We start from the raw sequence: 17,213 nt of genomic DNA, 5'->3' as shown, positions 1-17,213 counted from the left end.
ATAACTAAATAGCTAAAACCGCTTGATTCTTAAATGTGCTGCCACATATGGTTGCTTAGCTTGCAGGAATCGTATAGTGCTTTGGGAATTCCATTGTAAAGATATACCTTATAAAGAAAAGTTCACCGAGAGGTCACAGAGGAGAGCTGTAACAACAATCCCTAAACTCACAAGAATTGCTTAGGCTTGCAGGAATCGTATAGTGTTCTGAAAATTCCACTGTATAGGTATGCCTTATAAGGGAAAGTTCACTCAGCGGTTAAAGAGGAAGACTTGGAGCCTTCATCCCACGACCACCAGAAGGCAGAAAAAGACCCCCTAGCAACTGAACGAGCAAGCGCAAAAGACAGACCACGTCATACCTGGACCCGGGAGAAGAAGGCAATAAAAGGTGGACTTTGGGGATAGGAATGGTGCGAGCCTAGAGGAGCAGAGACTCCAGCCGCCCAGCACTGAACTTTACTTATTCTTGCTTGCATAATAATAAAAATAATTGTAGGATCCTTAAATCCAGTGGACTCGTTTATAGCAATTTGGTGCCATGACTCGGATCCAGAAAACGGGGTTGGTTCGAGAATCCTGGGGGGTGCCCCACCACCTGGTGGCCCTGGCCTTCTCACCTGACCCCTCATCTGGACTGACGAACCTAAATTCGGGAATAAGCAAGGAAAACACCGGTAACCCTGTAAACTTTGTGCATGAAGATCCGAGCAATAACACAGGACGCATGAGTATACGAGTTGAGCCACTCGGTTGGGGTTGGGATCCCGGGGCAGGGTGAATGAGACGTCCACCTGTGGATGACGTGAGAGGGACCCTCTAGTAGTGTGGTTCTCGTAGCCCGCGAGGGAGCGAGCCATGACCGAGGGGTTTTGTGCGTGTGTGTGTGGAGGTGCCTTGGAAGATGGGGCAGAAGAAAAGCAAGCCTTCTGATCCCATGGGGGAGGGTCCCCAGTTACCCCCAATACCTAAGGACAGTCCGTTAGGATTAATGATCAAGTATTGGGATGACTTTCCCTTCAGAAAGGGGAAGGATAAGGCAAAAATGATAAATTATTGTATGGTAGTGTGGAGAGGTAAGAATCTGGATTCAGGAAGTATATACTGGCCCATTTTCGGATCCTTCGAGGATTGGGTCTGTCAAGCCCTGAACATTTATGTGAATTCTAAAGAGCCGGTGAACTCGGAGGAGAGTGCATATGCTAAATTATGGTTGGTAGGAAGTAATGAGCAAACAGCTAGGTTGTTCCCCCTTAAGGGAAGTCAAGGGGAGGAGGAAAAAAAGAAAAAGTCTCGACCGGAGGAATATGTTCCTATTTATCCTCCCCCGTATATACCACCAGCTCCCCCTGAACCCCCCCCCCCCCAAACGCACCCCCAGTATCGGCCCCTAATAGACAGCAGGTCATGGACTCCCCAGATTGCAGGAAGTGTACTTGGAGTCAAATGAGGACAGTAATTGAGGAAGGAGAGAGCAGTGGGTTGTTCCCTCTCAGGGAAATAGCATTAGGAGGACCTCAAGCTGGGATGGGGTTTGTCACTGTTCCCTTGAACTCGGGAGATGTCCATGAGTTTAAGAAAGAGATGGGAAAATTATTAGAAGACCCTATAGGAGTAGCAGAAAGAGTGGATCAGTTCCTAGGGCCAAACATATATACTTGGGTGGAGATGCAATCCATTCTAGGCATCCTATTTACAACAGAGGAGAGAGGGATGATTAGAAGGGCAGGAATGAGGATTTGGGACACCCAACATGTTCAAGGTCCCGCGGCTGATGTGAAATGGCCCTTGCAAAATCCCAACTGGAACAATCAGGACCCCAACCATCGTGGTCATATGCAGGACTTAGAACCATCATAATCCAGGGCATACGAGAGGCTGTGCCCCGGGGACAAAATATAAGCAAGGCGTTCAAAGAGTGCCAAGGAAAAGATGAGACCCCCACTGAATGGTTGGAAAGATTAAGGAAGAGTTTTCAGTTATACTCAGGGGTGGACCCAGAGATGCCAATGGGGCAAGCACTCCTTAAAACACAGTTTGTAGCCAAATCATGGGAGGCTGTTCAAAAGAAATTAGAAAAGTTAGACAGAGGACTTGATGAATTGCTCAGGGAGGCTCAGAAGGTATATGTTAGACGGGAGGATGAGGCACACAAAAGACGAGTTTGGATGATGGTGGTGGCAGTCAGGGAGGGACAGCGAAACAACCTTCCAGCACGAGAAAGAAGTGGCATGAGGAGAGGTCCCCGGGATTTAGGAGGACCTCCAACTGGAGGGAGAGAAGGAACAGTGTGTTACTATTGTGGTGGAAAAGGACACATGAGGAGGGAATGCCGAAAGAGGCTTAGGGATGAGAAAATGTTCAAAGAGGATTAGGGGGGTCAAGGGCTCTATCTATTGGGGACCCAAATGTCATCGGAGCCCTTGGTAAAACTTAAGGTGGGTCCCCAGCAAACCCCCATAACCTTCCTTGTAGATACAGGGGCTGAGAGATCAACAGTTCAATCTTTGCCCCCAGGATGTAAGATTTCACCTTCCACAGTACAGGTTATTGGGGCAAAAGGACAACCCTTCAAGGTTCCTGTAATTAAAGATGTTTTAATAGAATCAGAGAAGAAAATAGGGTAGGATCACTGCTACTGGTCCCTGAAGCTGATTGCAATTTATTAGGAAGAGATTTAATGATGGAATTAGGGATAAATATAAATATTGAAGAAAAACAGCTGAAAGTCAGGTTGTGCCCCTTACGGGTCACTGACAAAGAGAAAATCAACCCAGAAGTCTGGTATACCCCTGATACAGCAGGAAGATGGAATATAGAGCCCTTCACAGTCAACATTCAAAGCCCAGAAATCCCAGTAAGGATAAAACAATATCCCATGTCAGATGGGGGACAAAGGGGACTAAAACCAGAGGTAGAACAGTTAATACAACAAGGGCTCTTGGAACCTTGCATGTCTCCCTTCAACACCCCCATCTTACCTGTAAAGAAACCAGATGGAAAATACCGATTAGTACATGATCTAAGGGAAATAAATAAGAGAACCATTGCCTGGTTCCCTGTAGTAGCAAACCCCCATACATTGCTCAGTCAATTGAAACCAGATGATCACTCATATAGTGTTATAGATTTGAAAGATGCCTTTTGGGCGTGCCCCTTGAAAGAAGAATGTAGAGATTATTTTGCATTTGAATGGGAAGATCCTGATACCCACCGAAAGCAACAACTAAGGTGGACAGTGCTCCCACAGGGATTCACAGAATCCCCAAATTTGTTTGGGCAGGCACTAGAGCAAATAATGAAATCCTATACCCCAAACCAAGGAATAACCGTTCAATATGTAGATGACCTTTTAATTGCTGGAAAAAGCGAGGAATCAGTTAGAGAAGAAAGCATTAAGCTTCTGAACTTTCTAAGCATCCAGGGGCTGAAGGTGTCCAAAAGTAAATTGCAATTCGTAGAAGAAGAAGTACCTAGGACACCGACTTAGTAAAGGAACTAAAACGCTAGACCCAGGGAGGGTTAAGGGAATCCTCTCCCTTCCTCCCCCAAGAAATAAGAGACAAATCAGGAAGCTATTGGGTCTGGTAGGATACTGCAGACAATGGATTGAAAACTTTAGTGGTAAAGTAAAATTTTTGTATGAAAAACTAACTGCTGAAGGTTTGATGAAATGGACTGAGAAGGATGATGAATCATTAGAACAATTAAAAGAGGAATTGGCTAATGCCCTGGTGCTAAGCCTCCCGGATGTTAGGAGACCCTTTTATTTGTTTGTTAACACTGAGGCAGGAGTAGCATTTGGGGTACTGGCTCAGGACTGGGCCGGCAGTCAAAAACCAGTAGCATTTATTTCTAAAATCCTAGACCCCGTAAGTAGAGGATGGCCAACATGTTTGCAGATTATAGTGGCAACAGCCCTCTTAGTGGAAGAAGCTCTCAAAATTACCTATGGAGGAGAACTGAAAGTCTTTACCCCCCCATAACATACAGGCAGTATTGCAACAAAAGGCAGAAAAATGGATAAGAGACTCAAGAGTTTTGAAATACGAGGGCATTTTACTGTCATCCCCTCAGTTGATACTTGAAACCACCTCTCTGCAAAACCCCGCTGAATTTTTGTTTGGAGATCCACAGGAGAATTTAACTCATGACTACCTACATAGCATAGAAAAACAAACAAAAATTAGGCCGGACCTCGAAGAGGAAGAACTGGAAGAGGAAGAAAGGTTATTTGTGGATGGGTCCTCTAGAGTTGTTGAGGGAAAGCGAATCTCTGGATATGCGATTGTAGGATGTAAATTTTGGAAATAATAGAATCTGGACCTTTGAGTCCTAGTTGGTCAGCCCAGGCCTGTGAGCTGTATGCAGTATTGCGGGCTCTAAAATTCTTGGAAGCTAAGGTTGGGACCATCTACACAGACTCAAAATACGCCTTTGGAGTGGTACATACTTTTGGGGAAATTTGGGAAGAAAGAGGGTTAATAAACTCCCGAGGAAGAGAATTAATACATCAGGAACTAATTACTCAGGTACTACAAGCTTTAAGAGGCCCAAAGAAAATAGCAATAGTACATGTTAAAGGACATCAAAAGGGTCTCTCCCATTTGATCAGAGGAAACAACACAGCAGACAGAGAGGCAAAGGAAGCTGCTCTCAGAAAATTCCAGGATCAGGGGATAAGGAGAATGCGAGATGATGAGAAAGTTCGAGTCCCGAGCTTCACAGCCCAGGAAAAGGAGAAATTAGACAAAATGGGAATAAAAGAGAATGGGGGTATTCGAAAATTGCCAGATGATAGGGAAGTACTGCCAAAATCTATGGCCCGAAGAATAGTGCAGCAGCTGCATGACCAGGCTCATTGGGGAACCCAAGCCTTAGTAGATCAGTTTACTATTAAGTACATGTGTATAGGAATTTACGATATAGCAAAACAAGTAGTTAGGGGATGTATAACATGCCAAAGACTTAACAGACATCAGGCTTGAGAAAGGATTCCAGGAGGAAGGGAATTAGCACACTGACCTTTTTCACATGTACAAATAGATTTCACCGAGCTACCGAAGGTAGGGAGATACAAGTACTTCTTGGTACTGGTAGATCATCTAACCCACTTCATAGAAGCATATCCTACATCGCGGGCTACTGCAAATGTGGTGATTAAAACCCTGCTGGAAGAAATAATCCCTAGGTATGGACTAGTAGAAATATTAGACTCTGATAGAGGTCCCCATTTTGCAAACAAAGTACTGAGAGAGGTAACCGGGGCCTTAGGCACTAAATGGCAATATCACAGCCCTTGGCACCCTCAAAGCTCAGGGAGGGTGGAAAGGGCAAATGGAGAAATCAAGAAGCAACTCACCAAGCTCATGGTAGAAACTAAAATGTCTTGGGTCAGATGTTTACCCATGGCATTGCTAAACATTAGAACCCAACCTAGGACAGATGTGGGAATCTCTCCCTTTGAAATGCTTTATGGAATGCCTTACGACTTAGAATTCCCAGGGAACCATCCTTGCATCCAAGATAGTCAAATTCAGGGTTACATACAACAGTTAATGAAACGGAGGGAGGAATTAAAACGAAAAGGGCTATTGGTACAAAGACCCCCTTTGGATATAATAATGCATAAGCTTAAACCCGGAGATAGGCTCCTAATTAAGACTTGGAAAGAGACATCCCTAACACTCCAATGGGAAGGTCCCTATGGTGTCCTGTTTACCACAGAAACAGCCATCCGAACTGCTGAAAAAGGCTGGACACATGCCAGTCAAGTGAAAGGACCCATCACTGCAGACACCCCTTGGGAGGTGACCAGTCGCCCTGGAGATCTACGGCCAACCCTTCGGAAGGCACAGGAACCTGCGCCAGCTGGAAACGTGAATGACTGAATTAGGGGACAGAGAACTGTACCGATTGAGACTCTTGGTAAGAAAACCCCTACAGGAACTGGAACAGGAGTTCAAGTGCCCTCTGCCGTGGAAAACCTGGAATGAACTGACACTTGCTCTTTCAGTAGTAGCTGAAGTGAGGCGAGAATTATTAAATTACACCGAGTGTCTTAAATGTCGGGAATCTTCTTGTCAGGCGTGGGTAAAAATCTTTTGCGGGGGCTGTAAAGACAAATGGTGGATTTTCCAGTCACATTTGGTGGGGAGTGCATGGTGTCTTACTTGTGACTTGGAGAAGAGCAAATCCATTAAGAGCCTTAAGAGAATTTATAAGGATCCCTGGAGAGCGGGAGATCCCTGACAGAGAAGCAGTGTCACTAGTTGAAAATCTAGAACAGAGAAGAGATTGGGCCCTGTCATGGGAATTCCAACACCAATTGCATAGGATCACACGCCAAAACCAGACAGTCATATTAACTACCTTGTGTAAGAAGGGAATCCACGTTCCTCTGGGGTGGCAAGTAAGGCCTGACGAGTGGAATAGCACGATTCGTCGCTATTCCCGAGTCTATAAACAACAAAACCGTAGAGAATGTAGGGAAGAACGACATAACTCTAGGAAGATAGGAGAAAGGGAATGAAAGGCAGAGGGTGGACCCTAAGTAGGTGTGGGACTCAGGCCCTGTAAAGCTCACTAGGGACGGCAGAGAGTCTGTCGTAAAATCAAAGAAATCCTTTGAAGGAGACCCTTTGCCTGGAGGCCTGACAGCCTGCCCTTAGGAGTGGGGGCAGGAGTTAAGGAGATAGCCCAAATAATGCACCCCTGAAGACTACCCCTGCTGCCGAGAAGATAATGATCCCTGCAGACCGACGCACCCGGGCTGGCAGGTGAGGCAGAGAGGTAAGGAGTAGTGGGGGAGAGCAATGGACCACAGCAACAGGAACAGAGCACAGGAAAGCCCCAGGTAAAAGAGATATGAGTACAAAAGGAGAAAGAAATTTGTTGCTAGGACCCTGCCCTGCTTGGCGAGCTACCTTAATTATTATAACCCTGAGCCTCTCAGCTGCCTGGGGAAACCCTCATCAGCCTTACAAAGAGAACATGATCCCCCTAAATAAATGGACCCTGATCCCTGACTGGTCTCAGGCCTTTTTGCAATCTACCGGATCTATGGGGAATACCACAGTTTTAAGTTTACTAACATTAGTACTGCATGACAGTCTGCCGTACGCTAGACACGAATGGAAGAAGCAGAAAACCTGGCAGCTTCAAGGAGTAGTGGGAGAACAAATTAATATTGGATGTCGAATGGTTAATGGGTTTGACCATACTAACACAATTGCAATCAGTGTTTCCATGGGTGAGGAGGATAAACAAATAGCAGATTGTGCATACCCAATAACACGAGACTGCTGGCAAAACTTCACATTAACTCACACTGCAGAGGTAGTCTGTCTCTGGTCGAAAGATACACAGGGCCTTTCTTTTAAATTTATAATAGATACTAAAACGCACTCTACCACTGCTGAACCTCACAATATCATTACTCCATCTACACCACCAGTTATACTCACCCCAAAAATTTTCAAAACTGGACCTTATATAATCAGGAAAACTTGTCAACAACAAATATTATTCCATCCAGCATGGTCTCTCAAACAGGTCGAAATGCTGATGCAGACCAATGTTTCAGACATCCAGCCAGCTTGTTTTCCATTTTTGCAAACATCCTTTGATGGCTGGACCATTTGGCTCTGGAAACACAGCTCTTTTAAAACAAGGAAACTTAGAGATGTGACCGGTGTTCTAGGTACAGGATTGGGAACTCTGAATAGCATTGATCCGGAAGTACTAATGAACAAATTGGCTGCTACGACTAGAGATCTGTCCAAATTACAGCAACCACTGAAGTCATCTCTGTTAGCCTTGGGGACACACCAGTGGATGCTGTCAAACATTTTGCCAAAGTGGGAAAGAGTGAACGATCACAAATTGGTGATTGATGCACTCAGTACTGCACAAAATAATGTTTCCTTAGCCCTCAGCTGTATCCAAGCACAATTGTGGATGCAGTCAGTTTCTGCCTTGATAATAAGAGAAGGCGAGGAAGGCACTTTCCCCACAGAAATTCGGAAAATAATCTGGGACAATGCCAACGATTTTGAAAGAGAATTCCAATCCTGGTGGAAACTGGTGAATTTTACCTATAATGCTATTTCAAATACAGCTACTGCTTTTGTCTTGACCATATGCAATGCCTCTGTACATCTAGTTTTTCCTGTTATTGCATTAGGAATAAACCATGACGGAGCTGTTCTCTATCCTATAGAACATAGGGGATGGGCCCGTCAGTTTGATGACAAATGGCAAACTGTTGATTTGGAATCGTGTATTATCCGAGAACAATTGGGGTTCATCTGTGAAGGCAATGTAATTATAGTTCAAGATATCTGTTTAGACACGGAGCAAAACATTTGTCATTTTGAGATTCGTCCTAACGAGACTTCTAAAACAATTCTTATATACATAGGCAATGGATGTGCATGTCTTAGAACTATTTGTGATTCTGTGCTTGTAGATGATATTGTGGTGGATACAAAGAATCACTCAAACTTCTGTGCTTGTAACTTCACTAAGATTACAGGGTGTGATATCCTTTATGAAGCTAAAGTCACCTCTCACCACCTATTACAATCCAACTAAACACTGCTTCACAAGATAATGCCCACCCCAATTGGGATGAACTTCACTCTAGTGAGACAACTGATGCTCCATCAAGACCTGATCCAAATCCTCGAGAAAATCAAGGAAAGCGGACAGAAAACCCTAGTGACTGTTCATCATGACGTAGGAAAAATACACCGGGTTATAGAGAGGGTAAAGCAAGATGGCGAGCACAGGTGGTGGGATACCCTGTTCGGGTGGTCTCCTACTACCACAGGTGTCCTAAACAGTATATGCCATCCCATTGTTGTTCTTTTGATTCTGATTGCGCTTGGTTTTATTTTGCCAGCAGTTCTATTCATTATGAATTTGAATAGGATGAAAAAGCTAAGGAAATTAGCAACTATAATTAGTGCACATAGCTTAACTGATGAGGCAACTCATTTAATGCTTGCTAGGAAGGAACTAAAAAGATTTAATGAACAAAATTGGTAAAAAAAAAATATGGGGGATTGTAATAAGTAGCAATATGTTTGTTCATTAATTAAATCAATAGCTAAATAATTATACAATATCAAAGCAATAACTAAATAGCTAAAACCGCTTGATTCTTAAATGTGCAGCCACATATGGTTGCTTGGCTTGCAGGAATCGTATAGTGCTTTGAGAATTCCATGGTAAAGAAAAGTTCACCTAGAGGTCACAGAGGAGAGCTGTAACAACAATCCCTAAACTCACAAGAATTGCTTAGGCTTGCAGGAATCGTATAGTGTTCTGAAAATTCCACTGTATAGGTATGCCTCATAAGGGAAAGTTCACTCAGCGGTTAAAGAGGAAGACTTGGAGCCTTCATCCCACGACCACCAGAAGGCAGAAAAAGACCCCCTAGCAACTGAACGAGCAAGCGCAAAAGACAGACCACGTCATACCTGGACCCGGGAGAAGAAGGCAATAAAAGGTGAACTTTGGGGATAGGAATGGCGCGAGCCTAGAGGAGCGGAGACTCCCAGCCACCCAGCACTGAACTTTGCTTATTCTTGCTTGCATAATAATAATAAAAAATTATAATTGTATGATCCTTAAATCCAGTGAATTCATTTATCACAGACCCATGCTGTAGAGAAAATATTGACCTTGGCATCCTGGGGCACTTTCTGGGTGGGTGTTTGAATCTACTTTTCCAGGCCTTGGGCTGAGCAGGGTGAGGCCGAGGCCTGGGGCCCTCCAGCCGGCGCCGGGGAGCCCCTGGGGCAGCGGTGAGGGGTGGCCCTGAGGGGCGGCACAGGGGGCATTTCCCCCGAGCGGGCGGGCGGGCGAGCGGCGGGGAAAGGCACCCTGGGCACAAGGGCAGGCACAAGGGCCCCGGCTCTCTGTAGTGCCGGCGGCTCAGTGCCAATCGCTGCTCCCAGAGCCGCTGCCAAGGCCGGGTCTCCTCCCCGCCGCTGACCTTGCACCTGCAGCGCTGCCTCCGGCTCTGCCGGGCTCCCTGGCACGGACAACAAGGACATGGACACGCTGCAGCAGGGGCCCAGCAGGGACACCCAGATGGTGCCAGGGCTTCAGCTCCTCTCCCGCAAGGAAAGGCTGACACAGCTCGGCTTCTTCAGCCTGGGAAAGAGACCGAGCCTTGATCGAGCTGTGGCCTTCCAGTACCTGAGGGCAACCTACAAGAAAGCTGGACAGGGACTTTGTATGAGGGCAGGCAGGGACAGGACAAGGGAGAATGGATCCAAATGGAGAGAGAGTCACTTTAGGTAAGGGATTCAGAAAAAAGACCCTCCTGGAACAGTTTGTCCAGAGAAGGTGTGGATTTTGAGAAGAGGAAATCAGGAGAAGAGGGAGAGAGAGATCCACAGTCAGCCTTGGATCCAGGATGGGTCCATTTGCCATCATCAGGTGGGAGGAGCTGAGTTAGAAATGGGCTCCCTGAGCCTGGATCACCTCCCAGTGCCCAGACAGCAGCAGAGCAGAGGTGGCTGAGCCCCACTGAGCCCAGGCTGTTTGTAGAGGGAGCAGCCTTGGCCAGCAGCTGCTTCTCTCCCTGTGTGGGAGCTGTCACCTTGTAGCTCTCAGTCTGTGGAAATAGAACACAGGGCTGAGTGTCAGAAGGGGAGCACTTGGGCAAAAAAGTCCTGTGCTCCTGGGCAGTTGCAGTGTGATGCCCCCAGGTGTGCCAACCATTCCCCTCCCCCTTTTGCCCTCCTGCTAAGAGCTGTCCATCAATCTTAACATTCCAGCAAGGGCGTGGTGTGGTTGGCAGAAGTTCAAAAGATGCCCCTCAGGTCTAGGCTCATTGGCCTGTCCAAGTGTCTTTATCCCTTGAGCCTTCCCCTCCTCACACCTGGTTGGCCCTCACCTGTCCCTTCCCCTCCCCCTGTCCCCGGGGCTTTAAAGGACACGAGACCATGCGGTCGGGATTCTATTGGGAGCTGTTACCACATTCAGAGGTCTGTCATCCTGAAATAAAACTCTGGATTAAGACTCTACGATAGAATCCTCTCCTTTCTCTTCACTGTTGCCTGAACCTTTTCCACCAGAGGTAAACTGAGTTCCTACTTTGCCTGGATTTGTTCCGAGTGCCCAGCTGCAGCATCCAGCCGGCCAAAGGTACCTCTGAGGTGAAAACGCCACAGCTGCCGCCTTTGGTCCAGCAGCAAGGGCCAGAAGCAGCCAGGCACGTCCCAGAAATATTTGGATTAATATTCTATACTGGGCCTGGGAGTTTGGTAATTGCCCAGTTCTGTAGGAGCTTTGTGCCTTCACTGAATGGATTCCAAAGCTCCTCGAGGTGCATGGGAAAGAAACCACAGAATCACAGTATGTTAAAGATGGAATGGACCTTAAAGATCATCTAGTGCCAAGGCCCCTGCCATGGGCAGGGACACCTCCCCCTAGAGCAGGTAGCTCCAAGCCCCATCCAGCCTGGCTTGGAACACTTGCAGGGCTGGAACCTCCACAACTTCCCTGGGCAACCTGCTCCAGCGTCTCACCACCCTCACAGTAAAAAATTTCTTCCCTAATATCTAACCTAAATTTCCTTTCTTTCAATTTCTACCCATTAGTCCTTGGCCTGTCACTACAGGACACCAGAGATGTTTTAAACTCAGCAAACTGGTGGCTCAAATTGGAAAGCAGCCCAAGGAATGGGTTGGAAATTAGAAGTCAGCCCCAAGGGATGTCTCCTGAGGGAAGAGAAGGGTCCATATCTTCTCCTGCAGCATCAGGAGCTGGTTGCATCCAGCTCAGAGTCAGGGACTAGCACTGAGGCAGCCTGGAAAATCCAGTGTGACAGAGGGAATGATTGTACTGCAATGGACATCTCTCCCCAGGCCGTGAGAGCAGGCTGCCCCTGCAGCTCAGAGGGGAAGGCCAAGGACCCTTGGTTGAACTCAGCTCTCGGACTCTGAACCTTGGGAACGTTTTTGTCAACACCCCCCATGTCTATGAGGTGATCAGTAGGGCTTGGGATGGATCCTGATGGCTCCTGAGGCAGCAGCAAGCCTGGTGGAGCTGTGGAATTGCTGCCAGCCTGGGCACTTGTGAGCAGGGAATATTTGATGGACTGTTCAAATCTGGGGGTATTGAATATTAGTCCCAGTGTTCCCTGGTGTGGGGTGCCTGGCTTCTTCTGGCCCTTGCTGCTAGACCAAAGGTGGCAGCTGTGGCGTTTTTCACCCCAGAGATACCTTTGGCTGGCTGGATGCTGCAGCTGGGCACTTGGAACAAATCCAGGCAAAGTAGGAACTCAGTTTACCTTTGGTGGAAAAGGTTCAAGCGGCAGTGAAGAGAAAAGAAGCGGGTTCTATCGTAGAGTCTAAATCCAGAGTTTTATTCAGCATGGTAGACCTCTGAATGTGGTAACAGCTCACTGATCGAAAACCGGCCATGTGCTCTTGTGTCCTTTAAAGCCCCGGGGACAGGGGGAGGGGACAGGTGAGGGCCAACCAGGTGTGAGGAGGGGAAGGCTCAAGGGAGATAGACGCTAGGACAGGCCAATGAACCCAGACCAGAGGAGCATCTGCCAACCACACGACGCCCTTGCTGGAATGTTAAGATTGATGGACAGCTCTTAGCAGGAGGGCAAAAGGGGGAGGGGGAAGGTTGGCACACCTGAGGGGCTTGGGATAGGTGAAACAGGAAATCTCACTGCAACATGGGGGGGTCAGAAAGGTGTGTCTGTTGTTCCTGAAGCCCCAATCCCTGCTTTTGGGCAGTCTTCCTTAGGGATCAGCTGGGAGGCTTCCTGCAAAACAACCCCTTGGGCCATGAAACCAGCACTGGCTCCAAAAGCTGCATGTTCAGAGGCTTTTGTGGCAGTGCCAGACACAAGGCACCATTGGACTGGGCTCTGCAGAAGCAGCTGCAACAAACTGGCTGCCTTTGAGCTTCAGCCCTCTGCAAACAGCTCCCAGTCAAGTGTCCCTGCTTATTCCTGCAAGTGACAGGAAAGCCTTGGGAGTTCTCTCCTTTGCTGACCAGTCCCTCACCACACTTCAGCCTTGCTGCATCTCTGGCTCTAGAAAGAGAAAAGTGTTCCTGGGAATAAAGCAAAGGATTTTTCTACCTATTTGCCTCCCCCCCAGTAGTGCCAAGCTTGCAAAAAAATCATGAGAGAGCAACTGAAGAGGTAGAAAATGAGGCACTGCATCATGCCAGACACTTTCAAAAGCTTGGCTGGGGAAGAGAAAGACACCCTGAGTTTTCTTACCAAAAGATGGTGCTGTCTGTACATTTTGATGCTGGTGCCTCATTCTCAATGTATTGTTTCATGGTGTGGGAAAGATGAATGAGTAGATGGTGCTGTTGGAGCTGTGCTCACTGGGGCAGCAGCAGCTCTGGGGTGATTCACTCTGCAGCTGCAATCAGCCCACGTTGCTCTCAGGGCCAGCTCCCAATGAGCTTGGTGCTGCTGAGCAGAGGTGCACTGCTCTGTGTCCATGGGATAAGCCCAGGGTGACTGCTGTTCTGTGGAGTTGCCCCTGCTCTGCATGAAAACCCAAAGGCAGAACTTGTCCTGTTGTATCTTTGACTTCTGCCATTCAGCAGCACAAAGCATCTTCTGCCTTTGGTGGGTATTCATTGCATCATTAGACAAGAACTCACAAGAAGGGAAGGTTCCACATGTATTTCCATTTTGCTTTCTTGCTGCTGCAGGTGAAACTGATGAACCAAAGAGCTCTTGATGCCCCCTTCTCCTGTATCCCCTCAGCCACTAACGTGGGCTTGTGCTTCAAGTTTGCACCCGAGGAGGGCATCGTTGCAGCAGGTGGGAGCCAGAGTGTTCAGATCTCCTTCAGCGCCACCGTGCTGGGGAGCTTTGAGGAGGAGTTCCAGTTCAGTGTGGCTGGATCTTCTAGGCCTGCCATCCTGACCATCAAGTAAGGACCCTGGCAGCTGGGTGGGCACATCTGTGGCTGTCTCTGGGACATCCCCCACCTATCTCCTTTTGGGGTGGAGCAGAGAAAAAAGGTGTTTCCCGAGGTCTGGATCTCTGCTCTGCTTCTGGCATTGCTTTAGTGTGAGCCTGCCTCCTGCCCTGTGTGGTACCTGGCAGCTGGAATGACTCCTCCCTGCAGGCATCTCCCTGTGCCTTGGGCCATGGCAGGCAGTGGGATGGATCAGCTTTGGGCAGCAGCTGCTCTGGGATGTCCCAGCTGAACACCCAGCAAGGCCCCCAGGGCTTTGCAGATGGGCCAGCCTGGGTGATTCTGCCCCAGCAGCAGTGTTTGGAAAAACTTGTGTGAATAATCCATGCTAGATGGGCAGCAGCAGCCTCAGCTCACCTCTCATGGCCATGCTGTGGGGCACAAACCGTGCTCCCAGCTCCTGTGCACAGAGTGCTCTGGTGCCTCCTTTGCACAGCCAGCAAAGGACTGATGTGGGAGTCAGGGAACTGTGCAGCAGGAACTGTGCCAAGGGCTGGGGCACCATCCCGTGGGCTGGTGCCATGGCAAGAGGCAATCCTGGCCCAGCCAAAGGGAGAAGGGCTGATCATAGGGGAGGCAGAGCTCAGTCCTCAGCACCACAGCAGCGTGAGGCCTTGTCCCTGCCAGCCTGAGCCATCTGCTGCTAGGATAATGCAGTGGAAGCAGGAGAGCTGATGCTGGCTGCTCTGCAGCTTTGGAGCTGGGCTGCTGCTCTTGGGGGGCACTGGCTCAAGGCAGTAAAGAAATGAAAGCAATCTGCACTGGATGATACAAATAAGATAAGGGGGATGGATAAAAAAGAACAAGGAAGTTATTCCTTAGCAAGAGAAAAGTGGTGAGTAGGTGTGCCCATAGTGGAGAAACAATGATGCTGGCTTTGTTTTTGGAGGAAAACTGCTGCTTTTGTCTTTTGGAAATCAAGAGGGAACCTTTCACCATCAAAGAATTGATTCTCCTCTGTCCCTCCCCCAAAGTGGTCATGGGGTGTTTCTGCATAAGCAGCTTTCTCCTTGAGCAAAGGCAGGTGTCTCTTGTTGAGATGTGCAGAGCAGAGCCAGGGGCAGTCCTGTGAATACAACACAAGGCCCAGGTCACTGCTCCTTGATTTTGAACCAAAAGGCAGAGTGGGCACTGATTGACATCAACCATGAAATCAACTGGTGAGTGTTGTGCAGCTTCAAGTGCTGATTTCAGTGGATGTTGGTGACTTTTGGAGTGTGTCTGCTGAGTTCAAGGCCAGGTGAGGTGCTGTGCTAGAGTCAGGACAGCCTTGTTTGCTTGTTGAAGCTCTTGCTCTTGGCTGTGCTAGCTGGGGCAACTGCTGACAAGCTGGTCCTTTCCTCTAGGATTCATCTGTCCCCTGGGTAGAACTGTTGCTGCTCTTTCCAGAGGATGTTTAGGAATGCCCTGGATTCATGTCTCTCAGAACTGTGTCTGTAATGATTGTGTGGGTCAAACTCTGCTGAGAAAGCTCCTCCATGGGAACAGCAGTTGCAGCTAAGAAGGAGCAAAGCAGGGAAGCTGTGGCTGGAAGGGCTGCTTACAGAAGCTTGTGGGGACACCTTGATGTCCATCCCATTGCAGATGGGGAAACTGAGGCACAGAGCCATGTCTTGGTGTGTGTTCAGGGTCCTTCATGGGACCCCCAGCAACCCGGGGCCTTCTCCTGCCTGCCCTGTGCCCAAAGCCCATCAGGGGCTGTTGGCTGCTGCCACTTGGCTTGAGCTGCCCCCTGTGCACAGGGCCCTGTGCTGAGCACACGGTGCTGTGTTGGTTGGAAACCCAGGGTGCCCTGAGCCCAGGTTTTGTGCCCCCGAGCCACGACAGCCGGACCTTTGCAATTCCTTTAACCAAGCCCTTTCCTGCTCTGTCCTCGGCCTCCAGGGGCAGTGTCACTGCACCGAGTTTACACTTGGACCTCCCTGAGCTCGACTTCGGGGACATCTCCTTTGGTGAGTGTTGCCTGGGCTGGGGCACAGCGTCAGGGATCTGTGCCTTCCAACAGAAAAGCATCCCTCACTCCTGGTCTGCCCCAGCCGCCTCTTCAGGCTGTGAACTGCAGGGCTCCTGCTGCTGCTGCCTCAGGGGGCATTTTGCCATTGTGAGATACAATGGAAGCAAGGAATAGAAAGTCAGTATTTTCTGGTGTGTCTGTGCTGCTTTAAAAGACAGATGTCTTCCAAGGAAGCTGGGAATCTTCCTGCAATTGAAAGATGAGCCCCTCCCTCCAAATTATAATCCCTTTGAAATGACAGGGCTCCCAGGCAAAACTATGGGAAAAGGAATAACAATTCTTTCCTAGACTATCTCAGGAGAGCACAGACATCAAGGCAAGAACAGAGGGTTCCCAGGCGCCAAGTCCCGTTTTTCCCCTTTGGTGGAGTTCTGGTCCCAGCAGGAGGAGCTGTGGCTCTGGCAGGGCAGGGATCCCCTCCCAGCTGGCACCGGCAGGGAAGGAGGGAAGGAGGGAGGGCAGGCAGGAAGGAAATGCTCCTTGTGCAAACCCCCAAAGGGCGGGGGGATGTGGGCAGTGCCCAGCAGCAGCAGGCAGGAGCGGGGCAGGCAGGCAGGGTCGATGCCAGCGCTGAGCTGCAGCCAGGGCAGTTCCGGGGCCAAGCACACAACCTCCCACAGCAGCAGCGGCCGAGCTGCGATCCCCAGCGGGAGGAAGGGATGCTCCGCTCCCTGCCCAGTCTCAGCTTCCACTGCACAGCCGCCCACGGCATCACGCCACAACTCCCAAAAACCCCCAACGGAAAAGCCCAGCCCAGGGCCAAAACCCCCCAAAACCCCTATCCCCCTTCCCAGACCAAGGGCAACATTCACTGCCAAGCCTAAACCCAGAACAATGAAGTTCATGAACTTCTGAAGGAAACTCATTGCCTTTCCTGAGCTGCTTCTGCCCCAGCCTGCATCACCACGGAGGCACTTGTCAAGTTGCCTTTTGAAGAAATGAAACAAGAAAGGCAAGAGATGGAAATATGGTTCTGAAGCAGGAGATTGATCCTGCTGAATGTGATTTCATTCCTAAGGCCTCTTCAGCTGAAGGCAGCTGTTGTATCTTTGCGTCTTTGTAACTCTTGGCTGTTGTCTGCAGGTGCTGCTGACCTCAGTCTCATTTGAGGTTTTGACATTTGGGTTTGTCCTTTTTGTGCCTCTCTTGCCTCCCAGCTGGAGTCACTGCTGGAGCTGGCAGTGGTCCCTTGGATGGGCACAGAGAAGCTCTGGGCT

At 48.8% G+C, this 17,213-nt stretch overlaps 1 pseudogene; it reads left to right on the top strand.

Annotated features, from left to right (window-relative positions):
• The first annotated feature begins 7,322 nt into the window (after positions 1–7,322).
• Positions 7,323–9,463, top strand: LOC139594003 (uncharacterized; annotated as a pseudogene).
• The last annotated feature ends 7,750 nt before the right edge of the window (positions 9,464–17,213 follow it).

This window comes from Agelaius tricolor, unplaced genomic scaffold (genome assembly GCF_023055355.1).
Source record: "Agelaius tricolor isolate 1412-34295 unplaced genomic scaffold, bAgeTri1.0.p SCAF_11, whole genome shotgun sequence".
Lineage (NCBI taxonomy): Eukaryota > Metazoa > Chordata > Aves > Passeriformes > Icteridae > Agelaius > Agelaius tricolor.
Note: the sequence above shows the minus strand (reverse complement) of the source record. Positions and strands in the feature narration are given on the sequence as shown.